The following is a 15,217-nucleotide window of genomic DNA, read 5'->3' as shown; positions in this document are numbered from 1 at the left end:
TAGGAAGCTGCAGTAGACGCGTTTGTGTGAAGGCATTGAATGGATTTTTGTGATGGTTTTTCTGGGGAGCTTCTGAGATTTTTAGACAGTACCCTGATCCCGGTTTTTCCCCACTTAATAGCTTAATTCAGTAGTTGTGGGTTGGGTCTTGAGATAAATATCTCGAGATGATTCAATACAGGAAGAGCATAAAAGACACTGGTAAATACTGATGTAATTTATCACTAAACCAGCTGAACTTGGATTAAATAGCACCCCATACCCCCAAAAAAGCTAGAAGGATTTAAATTGTATAGAATAAGACACCGTCTTGGCTGTAGTCAAACACATGTGCTAGTAACAAGAGCCCAGAACAAGGATGTCTTTATTCCTTAATTCCAAAGTTATGTTTCAGTTTCAATTATGAATATGGGGAAATCCTAAGAGGTTGAATTCAGACTAGACCCTTCAAAGATTGAAGGGTGGGCCTTGAATGCTATCAATTAGGCCCCAAAGAAGTTTAAGGGCTTTGCCTTTGATCTCAACAAAAACCTAAGGTAGAGGGTCCCTCCTGTCAACTCCCAGGCAATCACTGATCTTTGTCACTGTAGACTTTTCAAGGATTTTCTATAAATGGAGTCAAAGTTTGCTTTCACTGAAGGCTATTTTGACATTCATCTGTGTGCATGCATCAGTAGTTAATGGGCTTTCCTTACGAGGCAGTATGCTGTTGGATATACGAGTTCATTCACCAGTTGATGGATGTTTCGCTCTTTACTCCATTTTCTGCTATTACAAGTAAGGTGCTGTCAGTGCAATCAAATTAGAACTCAAGATTAAGGAACTCACTCAGAACCACACAACTACATGCAAACTGAACAACTTGCACCAGAATGACTACTGGGTGAATAACAAAATTGAGGCAGAAATAAAGATGTTCCTTGAAACCAATGAGAACAAAGACAACGTACCAGATTCTCTGGGACACATTTAAAGCAGTGTGTAGAGAGAAATTTATAGCACTAAATGCACACAAGAAGGCAGGAAAGATCTATAATTGACACCTAACATCACAACTAAAAGGACTAGAGGAGCAAGAGCAAACAAATTCAAAAGCTAGCAGAAAATAAGAACTAAGCAAAACTGAAGGAGATAGATGAAAAACCTTCAAAAAAATCAGTGAATCCAGGAGCTGATGTTTTGAGAAGATCAACAAAATAGACCGCTAGCCAGACTAATGAAGAAAAGAGAAGAATCAAATAGATGCAATAAAAAATGATAAAGAGGATATAACCACCAATCCCACAGAAATGCAAACTACCATCACAGAATACTATAAACACCTCCACGCAAATAAACTAGAAAATCTATAAGAAATGGATAAATTCCTGGACATATACTCCCTCCCAAGACTAAAGCAGGAAGAAGTCAAATCCCTGAATAGACCAACAACAAGTTCTGAAATTGAGGCAGTAATTGATAGCCTACCAACCAAAAAAAGTCCAGGAAGGGATGGATTCACAGCCGAAATTCTACCAGAGGTACAAAGAGGAACTGGTACCATTCCTTCTTAAACCATTCCAAACAATAGAAAAAGAGGGAATTCGCCCTAACTCATTTTATGAGGACAGCATCATCCTGATACCAAAACCTGGCAGGGAGATAACAAAAAAAGAGAATTTCAGGCCAATATCCCTGATGAACATCGATGTGAAAATCCTCAATAAATTACTGGCAAACTGAATCCAGCAGCACATCAAAAAGCTTACCTATAATGATCAAGTCAGCTTCATCCCTGGGATGCAAGGCTGGTTCAACATACGCAAATCAATAAATGTAATCCATCACAAACAGAGCCAATGACAAAACCACATGATTATCTCAATAGATACAGAAAAGGCCTTCGACTAAATTCAACAGCCTTCATGCTAAAAACTCTCAATAAATTAGGTATTGATGGAACATATCTCAAAATAATAAGAGCTATTTATGACAGTCCCACAGCCAATATCATACTGAATGGGCAAAAATTGGAAGCATTCCCTTTGAAAACAGGCACAAGACAAGGATGCCCTCTCTCACCACTGCTGTTCAACGTAATGTTGGAAGTTCTGGCCAGGGCAATAAGGCAAGAAAATAAATAAAGGATATTCAATTAGGAAAAGAGGAAGTCAAATTGTCTCTGTTTGCAGATGACATGACGGTATATTTAGAAAACCCCATCATCTCAGCCCAAAATCTCCTTAAGCTGATAAGCAACTTCAGCAAAGTCTCAGGATACAAAATCAATGTGCAAAAATCACAAGCATTCCTATATACCAATAACAGAGAAACAGAGAGCCAAATCATGAGTGAACTCCCATTCACAATTATTACAAAGAGAATAAAATACCTAGGAATACAACTTACAAGGGATTGAAGGACCTTTTCAAGGAGAACTACAAACCACTGCTCAAGGAAATAAGAGAGGACACAAACAAATGGAAAAACATTACATGCTCATGGATAGGAAGAATCAATATCGTGAAAATGGCCATGCTACCCAAAGTAATTTATAGATTCAATGCTATCCCCATCAGGCTACCATTGACTTTCTTACAGAATTGGAAAGAACTACTTTAAATTTCATATGGAACCAAAAAGACCCCACATAGCCAAAACAATCCTAAGCAAAAAGAACAAAGCTGAAAGCATCATGCTAACTGACTTCAAACTATACTACAAGACTGCAGTAACCAAAACAGTATGGTACTGGTACCAAAACAGATATATAGACCAATGGAGCAGAACAGAGGCCTCAGAAATAACACCACACATCTACAACCATCTGATCTTTGACAAACCTGACAAAAACAAGCAACGAGGAAAGAATTACCTATTTAATAAATGATGTTGGGAAAACTGGGTAGCCATATGTAGAAAGCTGAAACTGGATCCCTTCCTTACACCTTATACAAAAATTAACTCAAGATGGATTAACGACTTAAACGTAAGACCTAAAACCATAAAAACTCTAAAAGAAAACCTAGGCAATACCATTCAGGACATAGGCATGGGCAATTACTTCATGAACAAAACACCAAAAGCAATGGCAACAAAAGCCAAAATTGATAAATGGGATCTAATTAAACTAAAGAGCTTCTGCACGGAAAAAGAAACTATCATCAGAGTGAAGATGCAACCTACAGAATAGGGGAAAATTTTTGCAATCTATCCATCAGACAAAGGGCTAATATCCAGAATCTACAAAGAACTTAAACAACTTTACAAGAAAAAAACAATCCCATGAAAAAGTGGGTGAAGGATATGAACAGACACTTCTCAAAAGAAGACTTTTATGCAGCCAACAAACGTATGAAAAAAAGCTCATCATCACTGGTCATTAAAGAAATGCAAATCAAAACTACAAGGAGATACCATCTCATACCAGTTAGAACTGCAATCATTAAAAAGTCAGGAAACAACAGATGCTGGAGAGGATGTGGAGAAATAGGAAAGCTTTTACACTATTGGTGGGAGTGTAAATTAGTTTGACCATTGTGGAAGACAGTGTGGCGATTCCTCAAGGAACTAGAACCAGAAATACCATTTGACTCAACAATCCCATTACTGGGTATATACCCAGAGGATTATAAATCATTCTACTATAAAGACACATGCACACGTGTGTTTACTGTGGCACTATTCACAATAGCAAAGACTTGGAACCAACCCAAATGCCCATGAATGATAGACTGGATAAAGAAAATGTGGCACATATACACCATGGAATACTATGCAGCCATAAAAAAGGGTGAGTTCGTTTTCTTCTCAGGGACATGGATGAAGCTGGAAACCATCATTCTCAGTAAACTAACACAAGAATGGAAAACAAAACACCACATGTTCTCACTCATAAATGGGAGTTGAACAATGAGAACACATGGACATGAGGGGAATGGAGTGGCATCACACACCAGAGCCTGTTGGGGCTGGGGGACTGGGGGACGGATAGCATTAGGAGAAATACTTAATGTAGATGACAGGTTGATGCCGGCAGTGAACCACCATGGCCCGTGTATAGCTATGTAACAAACCTGCACGTTCTGCTCGTGCACTCCAGAAGTTAAAGAATATATTTTAATAATAATAATAATAATAATAATAAAGTAAGATGCTGTAAACATTCATAACAAGTCTTTGTAAGTGGTTATATTTTCATGTCTCAGGTAAATAAGAGTAGAAAGGTTAAATGGTATGCTGCATGTATTTTCAGCTTTTTAAGAAAATAACAAAGTGTTTTCTAAAGTAGCTGTGCCATTGTATGTTCTCAAATAGTGTGTGGGAATTCCATTTATTTCATGTTCTTGTCAAAACTCGGTATTGTCAGTCTTTTTAATTTTAGTCATTCTAATGAGTGCGTAGTAGTATCCTGTTTTAATTTCCGTTTCTCTAACTATTGATGTTTAGCATCTTTCATGTTATTTGCCTCTGTACATTTTGGTGATGTGTTAAAATTATTTGCTTTTGCAACCTCATGAGAGAACTTGAAAAAAAGTTATTTCCCTTTTTTAATTGTGTTATTTCATTGTCGAGATTTGAGAGTATATATTCTGGATACAGGTGCTTTATCAGCGTATGCCTTGTCTTTCATTTGCCTTTTTATTATTTATTTATTTATTTGTTTGTTTATTTATTTATTTATTTATTGAGACGGAGTCTCGCTCTGTCGCCCAGGCTGGAGTGCAGTGGCGGGATCTTGGCTCACTGCAAGCTCCGCCTCCCGGGTCCACGCCATTCTCCCGCCTCTGCCTCTAGAGTAGCTGGGACTACAGGCGCCCACTACCATGCCCGCCTAATTTTTTTTTTTTTAAGTAGAGATGGGGTTTCGCCATGTTAGCCAGGACAGTCTCGATCTCCTGAGCTTGTGATCTGCCCGCCTCGGCCTCCCAAAGTGCTGGGATTATAGGCATGAGCCACCGCGCCTGGCCGTCTTTCATTTTCTTAGCAGTATCTTTGGAAGTTTTTATATAAAGTTCAAATTATCGATTTTTCCTTTATGGATCACACTTTTGGTGCTGTATCTAAGAAATACAGTGGAATATGTGGATCTAAGTGGATATCTATTTGTTCAACACCATTTGTTGACAAGACCATTCTTTCTTTACCGAACTACCTTTGCACCTTGGTCAAAAATCAGTTTTATATAAATATGAGGGACTATTTCAGGACTTAATTCTGTTTAATTAATATCTTTGCCTCCTGAACTCCAAAACCACACTGCCTGGATAACTGTAGCTTTGTAAGTCTTGAATTCAGGTAATGAGAGTTCTTTATTTCTTTTCTGCCAAAAAATTAAAAATAAAAAAATAAAAATTCCCTCTTTTTCCCCAAGTTGTTTTGCCTATCCTACTTTTTTGGCATTTCTACATAGATTTTATAACCAGCTTACCAATTTCTATAAAAACATGATGGATTTTGATAGGGATTATAATGAATCTATAGATCAATTTATAGAGAACTGGTATCTTAGCAACCTTGAGTTTTTCAATCCATTAACATAGTTCTTCCACTGATTTCCATATTTCAAAATCTCTCTTAGCAAAGTTTTATCTTTTCATTGTATGTCTTGTGCACTTTACATCAGCTTTACCCCTGTTTTTTGTGCTATTGTAAATGGCATTTTAATTTCAATTTTCAATGATTTATTGCTAATGTATTGAAATACAATTTATTCTCATATTGATCTTGTATTCTGCAACCTTGCAAAACTCAGTTAAAATTGAAAGTCTTGTTCTCTGTAGGTGATTTTTGTCTTCTACAAATAAATACAGTTTTATTTCTTCCATTTCAATCTATATGGTTTGTATTTATTTTCCTTGCCAATTTGTACTAGCTAAAACCTCCAGTAAAATAGAAAAAAAAAAAATGTTGATGAAGATACGCTTGCCTTGTTCCAGATGTTAGGGGAAAACATTCAGAATGATGTTAGCTGTAGGTTTTTCAAATATCCTCTTATCAAGATGATGTTCCATTTTATTCCTAGCTTGTTGGGAATTTTTATCAGAAATGGCTGTTGGATTTTGTCAATTTTTTTTCTCCATCAATTCATACAACCATGTGGTTATTCTCTCTGGATTTGTTAACATGAATTACATTGATTGATTTTCTAATGTTAAAGCAATCTTGCATTCCTGGGGTTAATGCCACTTCATCACAATGTATTAACTACCCTTTTAAAATATTATATATTTAAATATGTATACATATATATTTGTTAATTTGTATTTATATTTATGAGGACTATTGGTCTGTAGTTTTCATACAATGCCTTTGGGACATATTATTTTCTTTTCAATTTTCTGGATGTTTGTGTAGAATTGGTATGATCTCTTCCCTTACTATTGCTGGAATTCTACAAGGGAGCCGTCTGAGTCTGTCATTTTCTTTGTGAAAAGGTGTTTGAAATACAACTTTTTAATAGATAAAGGTCTATTCAGGTTATCTATTTCTTCTTGAGTGAGCTTTAGTAGTTTGTATCTTTCAATGCATTTTTAATTTAATTTATTGTATTTATTGGAATAAAGTCATCACAATATTCTAGTATCTTTAATGTTTATAGAATGTGTACTAATGTCCTTGAGGAATCACCATACTGTTTTCCATAATGGTTGAACTAGTTTACAATCCCACCAACAGTGTAAAAGTGTTCCTATTTCTCCACATCCTCTCCAGCACCTGTTGTTTCCTGACTTTTTAATGATCGCCATTCTAACTGGTGTGAGATGGTATCTCATTGTGGTTTTGATTTGCATTTCTCTGATGGCCAACTAGATGTACCATATGACCCAGCCATCCCATTGCTGGGTATATACCCAAAGGATTATAAATCATGCTGCTATAAAGACACATGCACACGTATGTTTATTGCAGCACTATTCACAATAGCAAAGACTTGGAATCAACCCAAATGTCCATCAGTGACAGACTGGATTAAGAAAATGTGGCACATATACACCATGGAATACTATGCAGCCATAAAAAAGGATGAGTTTGTGTCCTTTGTAGGGACATGGATGCAGCTGGAAACCATCATTCTTAGCAAACTATCACAAGAACAGAAAACCAAACACCGCATGTTCTCACTCATAGGTGGGAACTGAACAATGAGATCACTTGGACTCGGGAAGGGGAACATCACACACTGGGGCCTATCATGGGGAGGGGGGATGGGGGAGGGATTGCATTGGGAGTTATACCTGATGTAAATGACGAGTTGATGGGTGCTGACGAGTTGATGGGTGCAGCACAGCAACATGGCACAAGTATACATATGTAACAAACCTGCACGTTATGCACATGTACCCTAGAACTTAAAGTATAATAATAATAATAAATAAATAAATAAAGATAGAAAAAAAAAAAGAATGTGTACTAATGTCATCTCTTGCATTCCAATATTGATAAATTCTGTCTTTTCTCCCCTTATACTGATCAGTCTAACTACAGGTTTATCATTTAGATGGATCTCAAATAACTCATTTTTGGTCTCAGATTTTTCCCTATTTTTCCTTATAATTGAATTTTTGTTTTATTTCTTCTGTTTCCTTGTACCTGAAGGACTTTAATTTGTTCCTTTTCTACATTATTTTTCTAGATTCTTAAGGTAAATGTTGAGTTCATTGATTTCAGACCCTTATTCTTTCCTAATATAAATATTTAGTCCTAAAAGTTTCCTCCAAATTCTATTCTAGCAGCATACCACTAAATCTGATATTTTGTCCTTTCCTTTTTATTCATTTATAAGTGTTTTATAATTTTCCTTTTGATTTCTTCTTTGACATGTAGGTTATGTATAAGTCTGTTATTTACTTTTGCAATATTCTGGAATTTTTCATATATCTTTTTATTAATTTCTAATTTCACGGTGGTCAGAGAAAACAGTGGTGTGACTCAATTCGTACAAATTTATTGAGTATTTTTTTATGGCCTATAATATGGTCTAGGAAGGGAATATGGTGTGTTTTGCTGTTCTTTGGTATAATGACCTATAAATATCAATTGGGTCAACTTGGTTGATAGTGCTCTCCATATCTTCTATATCCTTACTGATGTCTATGTATTTCTGCTATTATTGAGTGAGAGGTATTCAGATCCCTAGCTATAATTGTGAATTTGTCTATTTCTTCTTGTAATTCTATCAGTCTTTGCTTTTAAGTACAGATGCTCCTCAACAATGTGGTTATGTCTGGACACACCCACTGTTTGAACTCACAGTGTGTTTATCTGTGCACAACTTCATAAGTCAAAAAGCGTACTGAATGTGTATCCCTTCTGCACATTGTAAAGTTGAAAATTTGTAAGTCAGAAGCTGTTTGTATTTTGAAGCTCTGTCATTAGTTGCATAAATATTTAAGATTATTATGTTCTCTTAGTAAAATGAACACTTTATCATTTTTAAATGACCCTTTTATCCCTGGATATGGCTTTTTCTATGGAATCTACATTGTTTTGTATTAAAATAAGCACTCCAGCTTTGGTTTTTTTGAAATTAATATTGGCATAGTATATTTTTTCATCCATTTGCTTTTAACTTTTTTGTAGTTTTCCATGGTAGTGTGTTTCTTACAGACAGCATATAGTCAAGTATTCATTTATTTTTTAAATCTACTTCAAAAATGTTTGTCTTTTAATTGAGATAATTCGACAATTTTCATTTGATGGGATTATTGATATGGTTGGATTTAAACCTACCTTCTTGATATTTGTTTTCTATTTGGTCCAATTGTTCTTTGTTCCATTTTTTCCCTCTTTTTTTTTTTTGCCATCTTTTGGTTATTTTTATGGTTCCTTTTTTATATCTAGTTTACATTTTATATCTAGTTTATTTTTTATATCATTTATATTTTATATCTAGTTTATATATAGTTTATATTTTATATCTAGTTTATTAGCTCATTAGGTATAATTCTATTTTGTGATTCTAGCTATTACTTTTGGATTTATAGTATTTGTCTTTAACTTGTTTGAGTCTAGCTTCAAATATTATTATATCCATTTATATATAGTATAAAACTGCCATACTATTTCTTCCCTCTAAGCTTTGTGCTATTATCATACATGCTAGTGCAATATATGTGTGTATATATATATATATACACACAAATATATACATATTCACTCCCACTCTATGGTTTTTTTGTTTCTTTGTTTATCATTTAAGAGAATTATGTAATGAGAAAGTTTTCTTATACTTGTATTTGCCCACACAGTTGCCATTTCTGGTATCTTCACTCCTTTGGGTAGAAATAAATATATTTCTATCTGATAAAACTTTCCTTATGCTTGAAGGACTCCTTTAATTTTTCTTATAATACGGATCTGCTGATCTTTGATTTTTTTCAGCCTTTGTACATGTGAAAACATCTTTATTTTTGTCATTTTAAAGTTTATTTTTAATTAACAAATGATTCTGTACATTTATGGGGTTCATGATGTATATATACACACACATACGCACTGTAGAATGATTTAACATATCCCTCAACTCACATACTTATCAGTTTTTATGTGTAGCGAGAACATCTAAAATCTATGTTCTTAGCAGTCTTCAAATATACAATACATTATTATTCACAATTGCCTCCATGCTTCACTGTGAATCTCCAGAACTTATTCCTCCTGTCTAACTAAACTTTTTACTTTAACCAATATCTCTCCATTTCCCACCTCACTACCACCTGCCCCAGTCCCTGGTTACCTCCATTCTACTCTTGATTTCACATAAAAGTGAGATCATTCAGTTTGTCTTTAGTCTTTCTGTGCCTGGTTTATTTCACTTAGGATGATGTCTTCCACATTCATCCATGTTGTTGCAAGACTGCTATGTGGAAAGCAAGACATCTTTCTTTTCATAAGGCTGAATAGTATAACGCTATGTATATATATCACATTTTCTTTATCCATTTATCAGTAGACAAGCACTTAGGTTGATAAACACTTAGGTTGACTCCATATCTTTACCATTGTGAATAATACTGAAATGAACATGGATGAGGGAATATTTCTTCCTTTCCTTTGGTTATATACTGAGAAAGAGAATTGTTGAATCATACAGTAGTTTTAATTTTAATTTTGGGAGGAACCTCCATACTGTTTTCCAAAATAACTATACTAATTCACATTCCCACCAACAATGTACTAGGGTTCCCTTTCCCCCACATTTTTGTTAACACTTGTTATCTTTTATTTTTTTGATAAAGACTATTATAACACATGTGATATAATTGTGTTATATTGTGGCTTTCATTTGCATTTCCCTGATTCATTATTAGTGATGTTGAGCACCTTTTCATATACCTGTTGGCGATTCACATGTCTTCTTTTGAGAAATATCTATACAGATTCCTACCCATTTTTTAAACTAGTTGTTTTCTTGCTATTGAGTTGTTTGAGTTTCTTAGATATTTTGGATACTGGCCCCTTTTCAGATGCATGGTTTGCAAATGTTTTCTCCCCATCCCATAGATAGTCTCTTCACTCTGGTGATTGTTGCCTTTGGTGTGCAGAAGCTCTTTAGTTTGGTGCAATCCAATTAGTCTAATTTTGCTTTTGTTGCATGTGTTTTTGGGGTTGTATCCAAAAGTTTTTGCCAAATCCAATGTTAAGAAGCTCTTTCCCTGTGTTTTCCCCTAGTGGTTTTATAGTTTCAGATCTTATATTTAAGACATTAACCCATTATGATTTGACTTGTGTACATGGGACAAGATAAGGGTCTAAGTTCATTCCTCTGTGTGTTTATATCTAATTTTCCCAACTTACTGAAGAGAATGTCCTTTCCTAATTGTATGTCCTTGACAGCTTTGCTGAAAATCAGTTGACTGTAGATGTGTGGGCTCTGTTTTCTATTTCTTTGGTCTATATGTCTGCTTTTATGACAGTATGGGTTGTTTTGATTATTATAACTTTTTGGTACATTTTCAAGTCAGGTAGTGTGATGCCTCCAGCTTTGTTTTGCTAAAAATTGCTTTGACTATTTGAGGTCTTTTGTTTTTCTATACAAACTTCAGGGTTGTTCTTTTCTATTTCTGTGAAAAATGTCATTTCAATTTTGACAGGGATTGCATTGAATCTGTAGATCACTGGGTAATATGGACAATTTAACAATGTTAATTCCCCCAATCCATGAACACTGTATATATTTTCATTTGTTTTTCTCTTAAGTTTATTTCATCAATGTTTTATAGTATTCCGTGTATGGATCTCTCATATACTGAATGTATTTAGTTAATTGTATTCTTGGTTAAATGTATTTCTAAGTTTTTCATTAATGCTATGACAAATAGGATTGTTTTCTTGATTTATTTTGTGAATAGTTTGTTGCTAGTGTATAGCAATGATACTAATTTTAATATGTTAATTTTGTATCCTGCAACTTATCCTGAAATCAGAGCCAGTCAAGGACATTACAAAAAAAGAATTACAGGCCAAAATCTCTGGTGAACACACATGTAAAAATCCTCAACAAAATACTAGCAAACTGAATTCAATAAGACATTAATAGGGTTATTCACCAAGTTTCTCACTTGATTTTGTGCTGCTGTAACAGAATATCTGAAACGGGGTAATTTATAATGAACAGAAATTTATTGGCTCACAGTTCAGAAGGCTGAGAAGTCCAAGATCAAGGGGCTGACATCTGACAGGGGTCTTTTTTGCTGCATCTTTTTGTGACAAAAGGGCAAAGAAAGGGCAAGAAGGCTGGGCGTGGTGGCTCACATCTGTAATCCCAGCACTTTGGGAGGCCGAGGCGGGCAGGCCACCTGAGGTCAGGAGTTTGAGACCAGCCTGGGCAACCTGGTGAAACCCCATCTCTACTAAAATACAAAAATTAGCTGGGTGTGATGGTATGTGCCTGTAATCCCAGCTACTGCAGAGGCTGAGGCAGGAGAAACGCTTGAGCCTGGGAGATGGAAGTTCAGTGAGCCGAGAGAGCACCACTGCACTCCAGCCTGCGTGACAGAGCTAGACTCCATCTCCAAAAAAAAAAAAAAAAAGGCAAGAGATTGAACTTGCGGCTTCAAGCCCCTTTATAATCAACCTTAATCCAAGTAAGTGTGGAGCCCTTACTTATAGACTAAACATCTTCTGTTAGGTTCTACCTTTCAACACTATTAGATTGGAAATTAAGTTTCTAACAAATGCTTTTAATTAATTTATTTATTTTTGAGAGAGGATCTTACTCTGTTATCCAGGCTGCAGTACAGTGGTACGATCATGGTTCACTGCAACCTCAATCTCCCAGACTCAACTGATCGTCTTACCTCAGCCTCCCCAGTAGCTGGGACTACAAGTGTACACCACCATGCCCAGCTAATTTTTTGTTATGATTACCTTTTTTTTTGGTAGAGACAGAGGCTCACCATGTTACTCAGGCTGGTCTTGAACCCCTGGGCTAAAGCAATCCTCCCACCTTGGCCTCCCAAAATGTTGAGATTACAGGTGTAAGCAACGGTGCCCAGCCCACACATGCTTTTCTGAGGACACATTCAAACCATAGCATTTTTTTTTGGCCCCTGGGCCCCAAAATTCATGTCTTTCTCACAAAATACATACATTTCATCTAATAGCCCCCCAAAGTCTTAAATCATTTCAGCATCAACTCGAAAGTCCAAAGCCCAGAGTCTCATCTAAATCAGATATAGGCGAAAGTCAAGGCAGGATGGCAAGGAGGCAATTTCCTTCAGGCATGAGCCTGTGGAATCAAGCAAGTTATGTGCTTCCAAAATACAGTGGTGGGACAGGCATGGCATAGACATTCCCGAGGCCAGATAGGTAGTCAAGGAAGTAACCATGTCTTTGGGACTCAGTGACTGCACCATCAACACAACAAGCCCCACAACCGTGTCCTCGGGACGTGAAAACCACCCCAACACAACAAACCCCAGGCGGAAGTACGCACCGCCTATTGGAGTCGCAGAGCGACCGTGGGGAATCTCGGGGGAAAAATCAACTGGCGTCGAACCCAGCTGAAGAAAAAGCTGTTCAGCGCAGGCGGGTGTTGAACCGCAAGCAGCGTCTGAGGCACTGGGAGTTCGGGGCTGTGACAGACCAAGCGCTGATCATGCGGCACCACCTCAAGAAGCGGGCATCCAGTGCACGTGCCAACCTTACTCTGTAGGGGAAGAAGCCTGGAAAACTCCTCCAGCAGACCTGGCTTGCCCAGAAAGAGAAGGCAGCCATGGAGGTGGAAGCCCCTCAAAGTCAGCCAGGACTATCGAACCACAGCTCAAAATGCAAAAGAAGACAAAAGCCCCCCAGGATGTAGAAATGACGGACTTTGAAGATGAGAATTAAACCTCTTCCACTTCCACTAGAAGATTCTCAACTGGAGCCAAAAGGACTCAGTGGTTGTTTCAGAGCACGTTGGCAAAAGCAGTGCCCCTTTTCACTCTCCATATTTCCTCCTTCCTAATGGCCTACTGACCTCCCCTGGAGGGATGTCTTTGGGAGGGAAGAGGGTACAGAAGAAAGATTGGAAAAGGGCCTCTCTAGCAATCAACTCCATTTGTAATAAAACCCTAGCACTCTGGAAAACAAACAAACAAGCAGCACTCACTACTGGCTTCATAGTCAAGAGCAGAACTATCCTCAGTAGGAATTTTTCTTTTTTCTCTTCTTTCTTTCTTTTCTTTTCTTTTTTTTTTTTTTTTTCTGAGATGGAGTCTTGCTCTGTCGCTTAGGCTGGAGTGCAATGGCATGATCTTGGCTCACTGTAACCTCCACCTACCAGATTCAAGCTATTCTGCCTCAGCCTCCCAAGTAGCTGGAACTACAGGCACGTGCTACCACGCCCAGCTAATTTTTGTATCTTGAGTAGAGACGGGGCTTCACCATGTTGGCCAGGTTGGTCTTGAACTCCTGACTGAGTGATCCACCCACCTCAGCCTCCCAAAGTGCTGAGATTACAGGTGTGAACCACTGCTCCTGGCCAGGAAATTTATCCTGTAGACAGTATGCACATTTTAATTTTACTTGTCTTCAGACAGACTCATTGCTCATTATAATGGTAAAAAACACACCACTGGAAGGAGAGTTAAGATGTGAATGGGACACGCAATGTATAAACAAATACATACATGGCTGGGCACAGTGGCTCAAGCTTATAATCCCAGAACTTTGGGAGGCCAAGGTGGGCAGATCACTTGAGGTCAGGAGTTCAAGACCAGCCTGGCCAACATGGTGAAACCCCGTCTCTACCAAAACTGCAAAAATTAGCCAAGTGTGGTGGCGCATACTTGCAATCCTGGCTACATGGGAAGCTGAGGCAGGAGAATTGCTTGAACCTGGGAGGTGAAGGTTGCAGTGAGCTAAGATTGCCCCACTGCACTCCAGACTGGGCGACAGAGTGAGACTTCATCTCAAAAACAAAAACAAAAACAAAGCAAACATATACAGCTACTGAGCATGTGCACCCAGAGAACCACCTGTAATATACTTACTCTTAGGTTGATGTAAAAGTAATTGTGGTTCTGCCATTAAAAATATAGCAAAAACTGCAATTACTTTTGCACCAACCCATAGCAATGCCTTTTCCCACCCCCTTATGAATAATCATGTAAGACTTTCATAAAGAGAGTTTCCCTTGTAATAGTCAATGCTGTCTCACTCTCAAGCAGCTTACACTGACTCAGCTCTGAGTGTACTTTTGCTTTTGCACCTACCTTTCAGAATATACTTATTCTTTTGCAATATATTGCTTCATGCTGTTTATTGCTGCGTGTGTTTTGCTTAAATTCTTTTAACCTAGAAGACAAAAACCTAGGACTCACAATCACCATCAACATTCCCATTCCAACAAGGAGAAAGAGATAACTGGTCCCAAGTAAGTCCAAAGGCCAATGGAGTAAACAACATTTTCAATTCAATTTTTTTAAACAGGCTCTCACTCTATTGCCCAGGCTGAGTGCAGTAGCTAGATCACAGTTCACTGTAGCCTCAACCTCCCAAACCCAAGTGATCCTTCCACCTCGGCCTCTGGAGTAGCTGGAACTGCAGGTGCACACTACTATGCCCGACAATTTTTGTTTGTTTGTTTGTTTGTTTTATATAGCGATAGGAGTTTGTGCTATGTTGCCCAGGCTAGTCTCAAACTCCTGGGCTCAAGTAATCCACCCACCTCTGCCTCCCAAAGTGCTGAGATTATAGGAATGAGTGTCACTGAGCCAGGTCAACAACATTGAACTTAAAGCTCCAAGAA

At 37.3% G+C, this 15,217-nt stretch overlaps 1 pseudogene; it reads left to right on the top strand.

Annotated features, from left to right (window-relative positions):
* The first annotated feature begins 12,234 nt into the window (after nt 1-12,234).
* Nucleotides 12,235-13,314, top strand: LOC100429441 (uncharacterized protein C11orf98 pseudogene; annotated as a pseudogene).
* The last annotated feature ends 1,903 nt before the right edge of the window (nt 13,315-15,217 follow it).

The sequence above is a fragment of the Macaca mulatta genome, chromosome 4, assembly GCF_049350105.2.
Source record: "Macaca mulatta isolate MMU2019108-1 chromosome 4, T2T-MMU8v2.0, whole genome shotgun sequence".
Classification (NCBI taxonomy): Eukaryota; Metazoa; Chordata; class Mammalia; order Primates; family Cercopithecidae; genus Macaca; species Macaca mulatta.
The sequence above is the reverse complement of the archived record's forward strand: the minus strand, read 5'-3'. Positions and strand labels throughout refer to the sequence as shown.